We start from the raw sequence: 10,873 nt of genomic DNA on the forward strand, positions 1-10,873 counted from the left end.
TATGATTGCTTCATTATTGCTCATATTGTTTAATGTAGTAGATATATTAAATATCTTATAATAAAATAATGAATAATTTTTATTTTAATGTTACTCTAATACTGAGAACTTCGCATTAATATTTAAATTTCTCGTATGATTAGTTGAAACTAGTTAATTGGCAAAATAATTCTCATTACATTCTTCTGCAAAATTTACTAAAAAACATTTTATATTATAAATAGTTTAAATGAAGTTGTGACTATTTTATCAAAAACTCAAAATAGATGTTTATGGATCACATACTTTATTGTTTAGTTATTGTGTCAATGATGCAATTTAAAAAAACAAATAAAATTAGAAAATTATCTGTTTTTATGTACAAACTAAAACAGCTGTTGCCATGTTTTGCTGAAGAATTGTTAGCTGAAGGCATACTTAAATCAGTATCTTGAAAATATTAAAAATAACTTGTTTTAAGGATTTATCTATTTTTTGCAGCATAAATTTAGTGTATGCAAATAAATATGAGAATAGAAAAAAATAAACAATATTAGAATCACATAAGTGAAACTTTTATTTACACTATTATTTCCTTAATTTTTTTACAGAATAAACTCTTCTTTCTTTAGCATGGCACAACCAGCCTCTAATAATGCTTCCAACTTCATTTACTTAAGTGTTTGTGAAAACACTGCAAACAGCTTCTAAAACATAACAAAAAGAAAATATAAACAAACCAGTAGGTATTTTTATGAATAAACATAAAATTATTTCTGAACCTATTTAAAAGATATCTCAAACTAAATTAGTAGAAGCCCAGATTTCAATTACTCTCAGGGAAAATATTATGGGGTGACCTTCTTAAGCTGCTTTTTCAATTGCCCATCATACGTAACTTAATACTAGTTCACAAAAAATAAAATGATTTGATACATGTCTGATTCATTGTTATAAGAATAATCTAGTAGCAACAACTGTAATAATGATAAAGCTGTTAGTACAATCACATGTAACTATGATCAGAATATTTTAAAGTGCAAGTCAAAAGAAGTGTTGGATAACTGAAATATCGTATGATTACCATTCTACTATGACAGGAAAAGAAGATGGTGATACTAATAACAATATTATTTCAAACAAACAATTACACACTCATAAATTATTCCAATGTTAGAAATTTATAAACTCATTGAAAATTCATGGAATGCTAAAATTATTGTACTATATTAAAAAGTTTAAAAAAAAAAGCTGGTTATAGATGCTTAATAAAGCTGGCTATAGATGTTTATTAGACAACTAAATTTAATAATAATAATAATACCATTTTATTCATAAAAACAAATCGAATGAACTGGGCAACTCACATTTTCAGAAAGAATGATGACTCAAATTTAAAGAAAATCCTATTACACAAACCCCTAACGAACAGGAAAAGAGGGAGACCCAGACTGAGATGGCTGGATTTAGTTGAGACTGATTTCCTTACTCTAAAGGAGAAAAACTGGTGAACAAGTGTCAAAAGTAGAGAGAAGCGGATTCGAATTCAAAGGAAGGCACTGGCCCACCCTGGGCTGTCTAGCCAGATATGATGATGATGAATACCATTTTAATGGGTATAAATACTTTTAAAAATAAGATTCATTTTCTAGAATGGCAACTTTAGCTACACTAATTTTAACTATATACTGTCAAACTACAAATGGAATAATATATATACACATATATATAAAAACAGAGATTAAATATTACCAATAATTGCGCCTGACACTCTGTAACCAAAAAATCTTTTTTTTTTTCATTATTGTCCACCCAGCTTTAGAGTTCAACAACATCAGGCATGATGTGACGAATAGCTCGTCTTGTATGTTCTTTAAAATCAATTCCATCAAGACTTTGCAATCTAGCAGACTATGAGAAAGAAAAAAAATCATACAAATAACAATATTTTAAAAAAGCAAATTGACATGTAAATGATGCAATTATTAAAAATTTATTTTAAAGAAAACAGAATTTCATTCTGAAAATAGTTTATCGTAAATCTGCCCTTGTAAAAGAGCGAGCTCTTGGAGAATCAAGAAAAAAAACAAACTAAAATTTAGCATACAATTTTCTTTTTGTAAAAATACAAATATGTAAATACTAATTAAATGTTTCAACCACAATTATCAGTTAAAAATGTTAACAAAAATTTATTAATTGAGAAAATATGCAGATCAACTACAAGTAAGTTTTATATGCCTTTTAAAGCACTAAATATTTTATCTTAAGAGATCACTGAATATTTTTAACCCCGTCAAAAAAAAATATATTATGAAACACAAGATACCTAAAATATATTTATAAAAATAAACTAAGAATTAAAATATAAACACATTTATAAATATAAACACATTTAAAATATAAACACATACATATAAACACATATTTAAACCAGCTTGTATAAAATTAGTTACTCGTATAGACATTTTGATAGCGTCCATATGATTCTTTTTTAAATAATAAATATAACTAATATCAATATAAATATAATTTAAGAACTATTTTTGAAAAGATATAAATTACTGAGATAGTGAAAATAATGTAATTATCTTCAGTAGTAAAAATTGATAGCCTGATTAAATTTAATATAATAGTTAGATAACTTTGCAACTTTTTATTAATTTTAAGACAGATTGATTATAAACAATCATATAAGGAGAAAAACTGAATTCATTGCAGCAAATGCTGCAATTTGCTCAAACTAGGACGGGGAAAAAACCTGCAGCCCTTTTGCCTGGTTATTTACTTGACTAAGTATCTCTAATTTTAAAAATCCCTATGGACGGCGTTTTTTACACAAGGGAACGCTGCAAGCTCCATACCGCCTATACTTCCAGGTTACTGTTTCCAGTGTATTTTAAAGCCATTTGGCTCACAACGCGATCATTGTGTTTTGAGAACTTGCAAGAGAACATTGTGATTCTTGCAAACGTGGTATTTGATTACTTATTACTTGTGTTTACAATGCTAAAGGTGCTGACACTAACGTAAGATGATGCACAGCTTGCAACAAGAGCAACAAATGGAAAGAGGACAAATCAGGACTGCCAAAAAAGGGAGCTATTCAAAATCTAGCAACCATGTCACCTTTATCGCAATACATCTCTAAAGAAATAAAACAAATTTTTACTTCTTACTCACCAGAATTACTTATCGTTATTATCTTATGAAATACAACAGATTTGAGCTTAAAAATTATATAATTTGTTTCTTTTGTTAAAAACAAAATTATCCGTTTGAAAATATAGCCTAGCAGAATAAGCAGTAGCAAGTATTGAGTTGGAGATTGTTATTGTTTACATTTATATTGAAAACACCATTCATAAACAATTTATAGAAAAAATTATGTAGAAATGGTAAAATACAAAGTATGCTAAATAATGAAGATGAATAGCAACATTGAAATAATTTAAATATCATTTCATCTGTAATTAGAAGAAATGATTAATTTAGGGTTACCAAAAAAACATGCCAAATAACAAGTTAAACTTAAAGGAATTAAACAAAAATAATAGAAAGAATGAGTTATCCGAACAGATAAAAATTTGCCTCACGAAATAATAAAAATAAAGCTTCTTCAATAATTATGAAAAAATTAAATAAACCACGCATTTAAAAATTTAGTAATGAATGTAAACATTTCAAACATGCATGTAAACATTGCAATTGAGATATTAAAGATAATGACGGAGTTCAAGTACACTTATAAATTAATTATATAAATAGATTATAAAAAAAAGAAAGATAAACAAAAAAAGTAACTAATAAAGATATTAGAGCTTATAAATACCTTATTATTTAGATTTCACTAGCAGAATTGCTCTTGTCACTGGATAAAAGAAATAACATTAACGGCAAAGTTGAAGTTAACACGCATGCGCTGAACGATGATCCTACAAGACTCCTAAAACACTCCTTTGAAAAGCCTGTCATATTGCTGTCTATTTGTGACCAGGGCCTGATTACCGAAAAGGCACAGGAAGCAAGTGCTTCCCCTTTTAAATTCTAGGGGGGCCCCCAAATGACTGAAATTAAGGGCCCAATTTCTTATTTTTTGTAGGCAAAAAATATTAATAATAAAAGAAATAAGAAAAAAAAATGACTCCAACAAAAACTCTCGAAAAGAAAAAAAATGGGATGCTTAATAAATGGGATGCTTTGTGTTGTTTTGTAAAAAAACTGGCATAAAAAAGAGACTCATCTTGCAAAGAACCTTTCGTATAACAACAAGTAATTTTATAATTTAATTTAGTGAAATATTTAAATTTTGTCAACATATGTGCTAGCTACTCCCTCATGTTTTTGTTACTATATACAGTTGGCTACTATACATGTTGGACCCTACTTTACGTGCTTTATAAAGCACGTAAAGAAGGGTCCAACATGATTGCATAGGATCTCTGTATTCCTTTCTAAGGTTCTAATAGTTTTCACATGGTTCTTCCCTCTTTAAAATGTATTGTTTATGGGCGAAAAATATCAAAAGTTTCTTTTGCTCAAGTTAGGGGGGCCCCAAAATCCTATTATGCTTCCCCTATTTTCAGAGGTTAATCGGGCCCTGTTTGTGACATCCTACGAAATTCTTTCTTCTGACAATCTACGGATATGACTGTTCCAGGAGTGTTCGGAATGTTTTGGGATGTTTTTAGGACGAAATTTGCTGTATGGGTATGTCTTTTGTTCCTCCACTTAGCACTGCCCCTTATTCTCTCAACTGTTTGTGTATTATGAACTCCCGTATCAGGATTTTTAAAATGTATACAAATAACCTACTTGCTAAGGTATTTGTATTTATGATTAACCTTAGCAAGTAGGAATCCTTCTATTATCTTTGTTAGATAACCTTTCAAACCCATACAGCAAATTTCGTCCTAAAGACATCCCAAAACATTCCGAACACTCCTGGAACAGTCATATCCGTAAAGTGTCAGAAGAAAGAATTTCGTAGGATGTCAAAAATAGACAGCAATATGACAGGCCTTTCAAAGGAGTGTTTTAGGAGTCTTGTAGGATCATCGTTCAGCGCATGCGTGTTAACTTCAACTTTGCCGTTAATGTTATTTCTTTTATCCAGTGACCAGAGCAATTCTGCTAGTGAAATCTAAACAATAAGGTATTTATAAGCTCAAATATCTTATTAGTTTCTTTTTTCTTTATCTTTCTTTTTTTTTATTATCTATTTATATATTTGATTCATAAGTGTACTTGAACCCCCGTCATTATCTTTAATATCTCAATTGCAATGTTTACATGCATGTTTGCAATGTTTACATACATTACTAAATGTTTAAATGCGTGGTTTATTTAATTTTTTCATAATTATTGAGGAAGTTTTACTTTTATTATTTCGTGAGGCAAATTTTTATCTGTTCTGATAACTCATTCTTTCTATTATTTTTGTTTTCTTCCTTTAAGTTCAACTTGTTATTTGGCATGTTTTTTTGGTAACCCTAAATTAATCATTTCTTCTAACTACAAATGAAATGACATATAAATTATTTCAATGTTGCTATTCATCTTCATTATTTAGTATATTGTTATTTTACCATTTTTTACAAAGTTTTGTCTATGAATGGTGTTTTTAATATAAATGTAAACAATAACAATCTCCAACTCAATACTTGCTACTGCTTATTCTACTAGGCTATATTTTCAAACTGATAATTTTGTTTTTAACAAAAGAAATAAATTATATAATTTTTAAGCTCAAATCTGTTGTATTTCATAAGATAATAACGTTAAGTAATTCTGGTGAGTAAGAAGTGAAAATTTGTTTTATTTCTTTAGAGATGCATTGCGAAAAAGGTGACATGGTTGCTAGATTTTGAATAACTCCCTTTTTTGGCAATCCTGATTTGGCCTCTTCCAATTTGTTTATTATTGTTTGTTCTTGTTGCAAGCTGTGCATCATCTTACGTTAGTGTTAGCACCTTTAGCATTGTAAACACAAGTAATAAGTAATCAAATACCACGTTTGCAAGAATCACAATGTTCTCTTGCAAGTTCTCAAAACACAATGATCGCGTTGTGAGCCAAATGGCTTTAAAATACACCCGAAACAGTAACCTGGAAGCAGGGTTGGCGAAGTTTAGGACAGAAGGGATTAATCCACGGTTTAAACCGTCCTGTCCAAAACTATCTTAAACTGTCCAAAACCCTTTCACTCAAATTATGCCACAATTTTATCTGAACAATATTTAAGAGGTAAAATAAACATAGAACTAATAACATATTGATAATTAAATATACTAGAGAATATTTGTTTTTAAAAGAATAATGTTTTATTAATATTGTTTGACTCTTCAATTTAAACAAAGGAAGATTAATCAGTAATCAAGTTCAATTGGTCCTCTCATTCAATAGTACATAACTGAAGTTTGGCCTTGCCATACAGGTTAAAATATTAGGGACTAAGTGCTTGGTTTGTCATAAACAGGTTTATTTATCTATTGTACTATTCAAGAATACTTTTATTTCATTCATGTTCAATTCTTGTAGCATAGTGGTGATACATCACCAGTGTCAGTAACAGAAACTGATGTTATGCCCTTCAAAACTGTGAATACATTTTTCAGTTATTTTGTATTTTCAATTTAAACTAATATATTTATATTCAAAAACAATTTTTTTTTAAAAAGATGTCTTTTTTATCATCCTGTGATGCAGAAATTATAACATTTAAAAAAAAAATTGTGAAAAATAAAAGGATAATTTTTGAATAATTTTAGTATTTTTTTTTTAAAGAAAAATTCTTATTTTTTAATATTGCCATATTTATCCTTATGCAAAAATATTATTTATCAGTATTAAAAGCATATTTATATTTAAAGGATTAGGTATTCACTTTTGATGTTCAATGAATTGTGGAGCTTCAGAAATTATAAACCTTTTCCTATTATATTATTTTCCTTTAATAAGTTATAGTAAATTGTGTAAAAAATATCAAATATTTATTGATACATGTAATTATTATGTGTACAATGGTTACACCTATAGAATTTTTACCTTTTACCAAAGTTCAAGGTTTTGGACAGTTTTACCCAGTTTAAGACAGTAAAACCCACGTGTCCTGTCCAAAACCAGTTTAGGACGTCCAAAACCCCAACCCTACCTGGAAGTATAGGCGTATAGAGCTTGCAGCGTTCCCTTGTGTAAAAAATGCGGTCCATAGGGATTTTTAAAATTAGAGATACTTAACCAAGTAAATAACCAGGCAAAAGGGCTGCAGGTTTTTTTTTTCCGTCCTAGTCTGAGTAAATTGCAGCATTTGCTGCAATAAATTCAATTTTTCTCCTTATATGATTGTTCATAATCAATCTGTCTTAAAATTAATAAAAAGTTGCAAAGTTATCTAACTATTATATTAAATTTAATCAGGCTATCAATTTTAACTGCTGAAGATAATTACATTATTTTCACTATCTCAGTAATTCATATCTTTTTAAAAATAGTTCTTAAATTATATTGATATTAATATTAGTTAAGTTTATTATTTAAAAAAGAATCATATGGACGCGATAAAAATGTCTATATGTGTAACTAATTTTATACAGAATAGTGTCTACATTTTCTCATTTTAATGTCATTGTTCAGGGATGAGATTTTTCCGCTTTTTAGCGGATTTCCGCTTTTATCTCTTAAATTTCAGCTTTTTTTTTTAATCAAAAATTCAGATTTTCTAAAAATTTCATTTTTTTTTTTAAGTATTCCGCTTTTTCAGAAAATTCACCGATTTTCAAAGAGAAGCAGAAAATGCAAACTACATAGCTACCAATCCTTTCTCATTTTTTCTTATTTTACCTATTTTCTCCCCTTTTACACGCAACAGATAAGATTTTCCGAATTTTTTACCCGCCCTCCAGATAGATCCGATTTTTATAGTTCAAACGACGCTGCTTCTGACAAGCCTTTTAGAGTTCCCAAGCCTGGAATCTGCTAATATCTCGATTCTTATTCACACGATTTTAATATCAAACATAGCTTTTCATATTTGAGTGTTGCGATTCTTATTCACGCGATTTGAATATTGTACGTTGCGATTCTTATTTACGAGATTTAAAAATCCGTTATTGTGATTCGTATTTACGTCTTTTTAAAAACCTATGTAGCGATTCGTATTCACGCTAGTTTAAAATTCAATGTGTTGATTTACTCATGCGGTTTATAATATCAAACATTGATTTTCGTATTTATACGCGATTTTAAAATAAGGATTGGGATTCGCATTCACACATTCTTAAAGTTATGCATCATAATTCTTATTTATGCAGTCTAAAAATTACGCATCATGATTCGTATTTACGCTATCTAAAAATTATGAATCGTGATTTGTATTTACATGTTTTAAAAATTCTATATCCCAGTTTGTATTTTCTCATTTTTCAAAATCGTATATCTAGTTTCATATTCATGTGATTTCAAAATCCATAATTGTTATTCATATTCACGCAATTTTAAGATCAACTATCGCGATTCTTGTAAGAAGTAAATTTTTTTTAATTAGTTACTATAAAGGTGACTGTTTTTCTAATGATTATTATTAGTATATGTAAGTGTTACAACATCAGAGAAACTGGAAGGGAATATATTCAAAACTTACATTCTGTGCTTGCAAAGAAGAAAAAATAGGATTTGTCACAAGATGTTTGAAGATGGACTAACGACTAAATCTAGCAAACATAAAAGATATAGCAAACAAAATCAATTACTTAAAAAGGGATTTAATTTAAAAAAAATTTGGGGGGAAAAAGAGTTAATTAACTCATCATCAAAATTTTATTTATAATTGCTGTTATTTATGCCATAAAATGCAAAATTCTTATCAAATAAAAAACAATTATCTAAACAGTTGCTGATTGTCATGTAATTTTTCAAACTGAAATAGCAATTTTTGTATGTTAAGGAGTTACTATATATTTCTACTTCACTGTTATTGATATGTTTCAGAGGGCTGTAGTATATTAGATTATAATATGAATTATAATATGATTAGATTATAATATGAACATAATGATTCGGTCCATTGTTAAAGTTTTTTTAAATTAATTTAAAGAGTAGATAGATAGTAGATTTAGATAATTTAAAAAGTAATTTTACTGATATATTTGTTATAAATCACAACAGTATTTATTAAGGGAAATGAAATATTAATTTATATTCTCAGTAGTTTTAATTTGCTAAACCAGGTAGTTTTTCAAGTAGTAATTGTCTCTTGTGTGAACTGAGGAAAAATATAATTTCCAGATTTTTTTTTCACTAAATGTTAAGTATCAATGTAATCGTTTTCATAATAATAGATTAGTACACAATTGTATGTCAACACATTATTTATTACCTTAAACTGTCTGGAATTTTTTATTAAAGGGTTGCGCTTGCGTAAAATTTACTATCGTGGAAATTCAGCTTTTTTGCGTTTTGGCTAATCTCATCCCTGCATTGTTTCAAAAGCAGTTATTAGAATTTCTCCTGCTTAATGCTTAGTTTCATGCTCACTACTTAGTATTTCAAGAAATACCTTTTTTTTAAAAAAATATTGAAAAGTTAATAAAAGTATTGAAAAAAGTTATTGAATCTGTAAGGAGTTTATTTTCTTTTAAAAAGTTCTTGTAAATATTTGTCATTATTCACCTCTTGCATTGTGAAGCTGGTTTAAATATATGTGTTTACATTTTAATTCTTAGTTTACTTTTATAGATATATTTTAGGTAGGTATCTTGTGTTTCATAATATGTATTTTTTGACGGGGTTAAAAAAAATATTCAATGATCTCTTAAGATAAAATATTTAGTGCTTTAAAAGGCATATAAAACTTACTTGTAGTTGATCTGCATATTTTCTCAATTATTAGATTTTTGTTAACATTTTTAACTGATAATTGTGGTTGAAACATTTAATTAGTATTTACATATTTGTATTTTTACAAAAAAAAATTGTATGCTAAATTTTAGTATTGTCTTTTTCTTGATTCTCCAAGCTCGTTCTTTTACAAGGACAGATTTACGATAAACTATTTTCAGAAGGAAATTTTGTTTTCTTTAAAATAAATTTTTATTAATTATATCATTTACATGTCAATTTGCTTTTTTAAAATATTGTTATTTGTATAATTTTTTTTTCTTTCTCATAGTCTGCTAGATTGCAAAGTCTTGATATAACTGCTTTTAAAGAACATACAAGACGAGCTATTCATCACATCATGCCTGATGATGTAGTTGAACTCTAAAGCTGGATGGGCAATAATGAAAAAAAAAGATTTTTTGGTTACAGAGTGTCAGGCGCAATTATTGGTAATATTTAATCTCTGTTTATATATATATATATTATTCCATTTGTAGTTTGACAGTATATAGTTAAAATTTGTGTTGCTAAAGTTGCCTTTCTAGAAAATGAATCTTATTAAGTATTTATACCCATTAAAATGGTATTATTATTATTAAATTTAGTTGTCAAATAAACATCTATAGCCAGCTTTATTCAGCATCTATAACCAGCATTTTTTTAAACTTTTTAATATACTATAATTTTAGTATTCCATGAATATTCAATGAGTTTATAAATTTCTAACATTGGAATAATTTATGAGTGTGTAATTGTTTGAAATAATATTGTTATCAGTATCACCATCTTCTTTTCCAGTCATAGTAGAATGGTAATCGTACGATACTTCAGTTATCCAACACTTCTTTTGACTTGCACTTTAAAATATTTTATCATTCATAGTTACATGTGTTTGTACTAACAGCTTTATCATTATTACAGTTGTTGTAGCTAGATTATTCTTATAACAATGAATCAAACATGTATCAAATCATTTTATTTTTTGAGAACTAGTATTAAGTTATGTATGATGGGC

The 10,873-nt window shown here is 27.7% G+C and overlaps 1 long non-coding RNA gene across 1 annotated transcript; it reads right to left on the reverse strand.

Annotated features, from left to right (window-relative positions):
- Window positions 1–532: 532 nt before the first annotated feature.
- Window positions 533–3,949, reverse strand: LOC147803994 (uncharacterized). Its single transcript, XR_015429175.1, has 3 exons — window positions 3,812–3,949; window positions 1,732–1,890; window positions 533–686 (listed from the first exon to the last, which is right to left on the reverse strand). It is a non-coding gene; the product is annotated as an uncharacterized LOC147803994 (long non-coding RNA).
- Between the last annotated feature and the right edge of the window lie 6,924 nt (window positions 3,950–10,873).

Source organism: Parasteatoda tepidariorum, chromosome 9, assembly GCF_982258835.1.
Source record: "Parasteatoda tepidariorum strain Cologne lab strain chromosome 9, Ptep-v5.0, whole genome shotgun sequence".
In the NCBI taxonomy this organism is placed as follows: domain Eukaryota; kingdom Metazoa; phylum Arthropoda; class Arachnida; order Araneae; family Theridiidae; genus Parasteatoda; species Parasteatoda tepidariorum.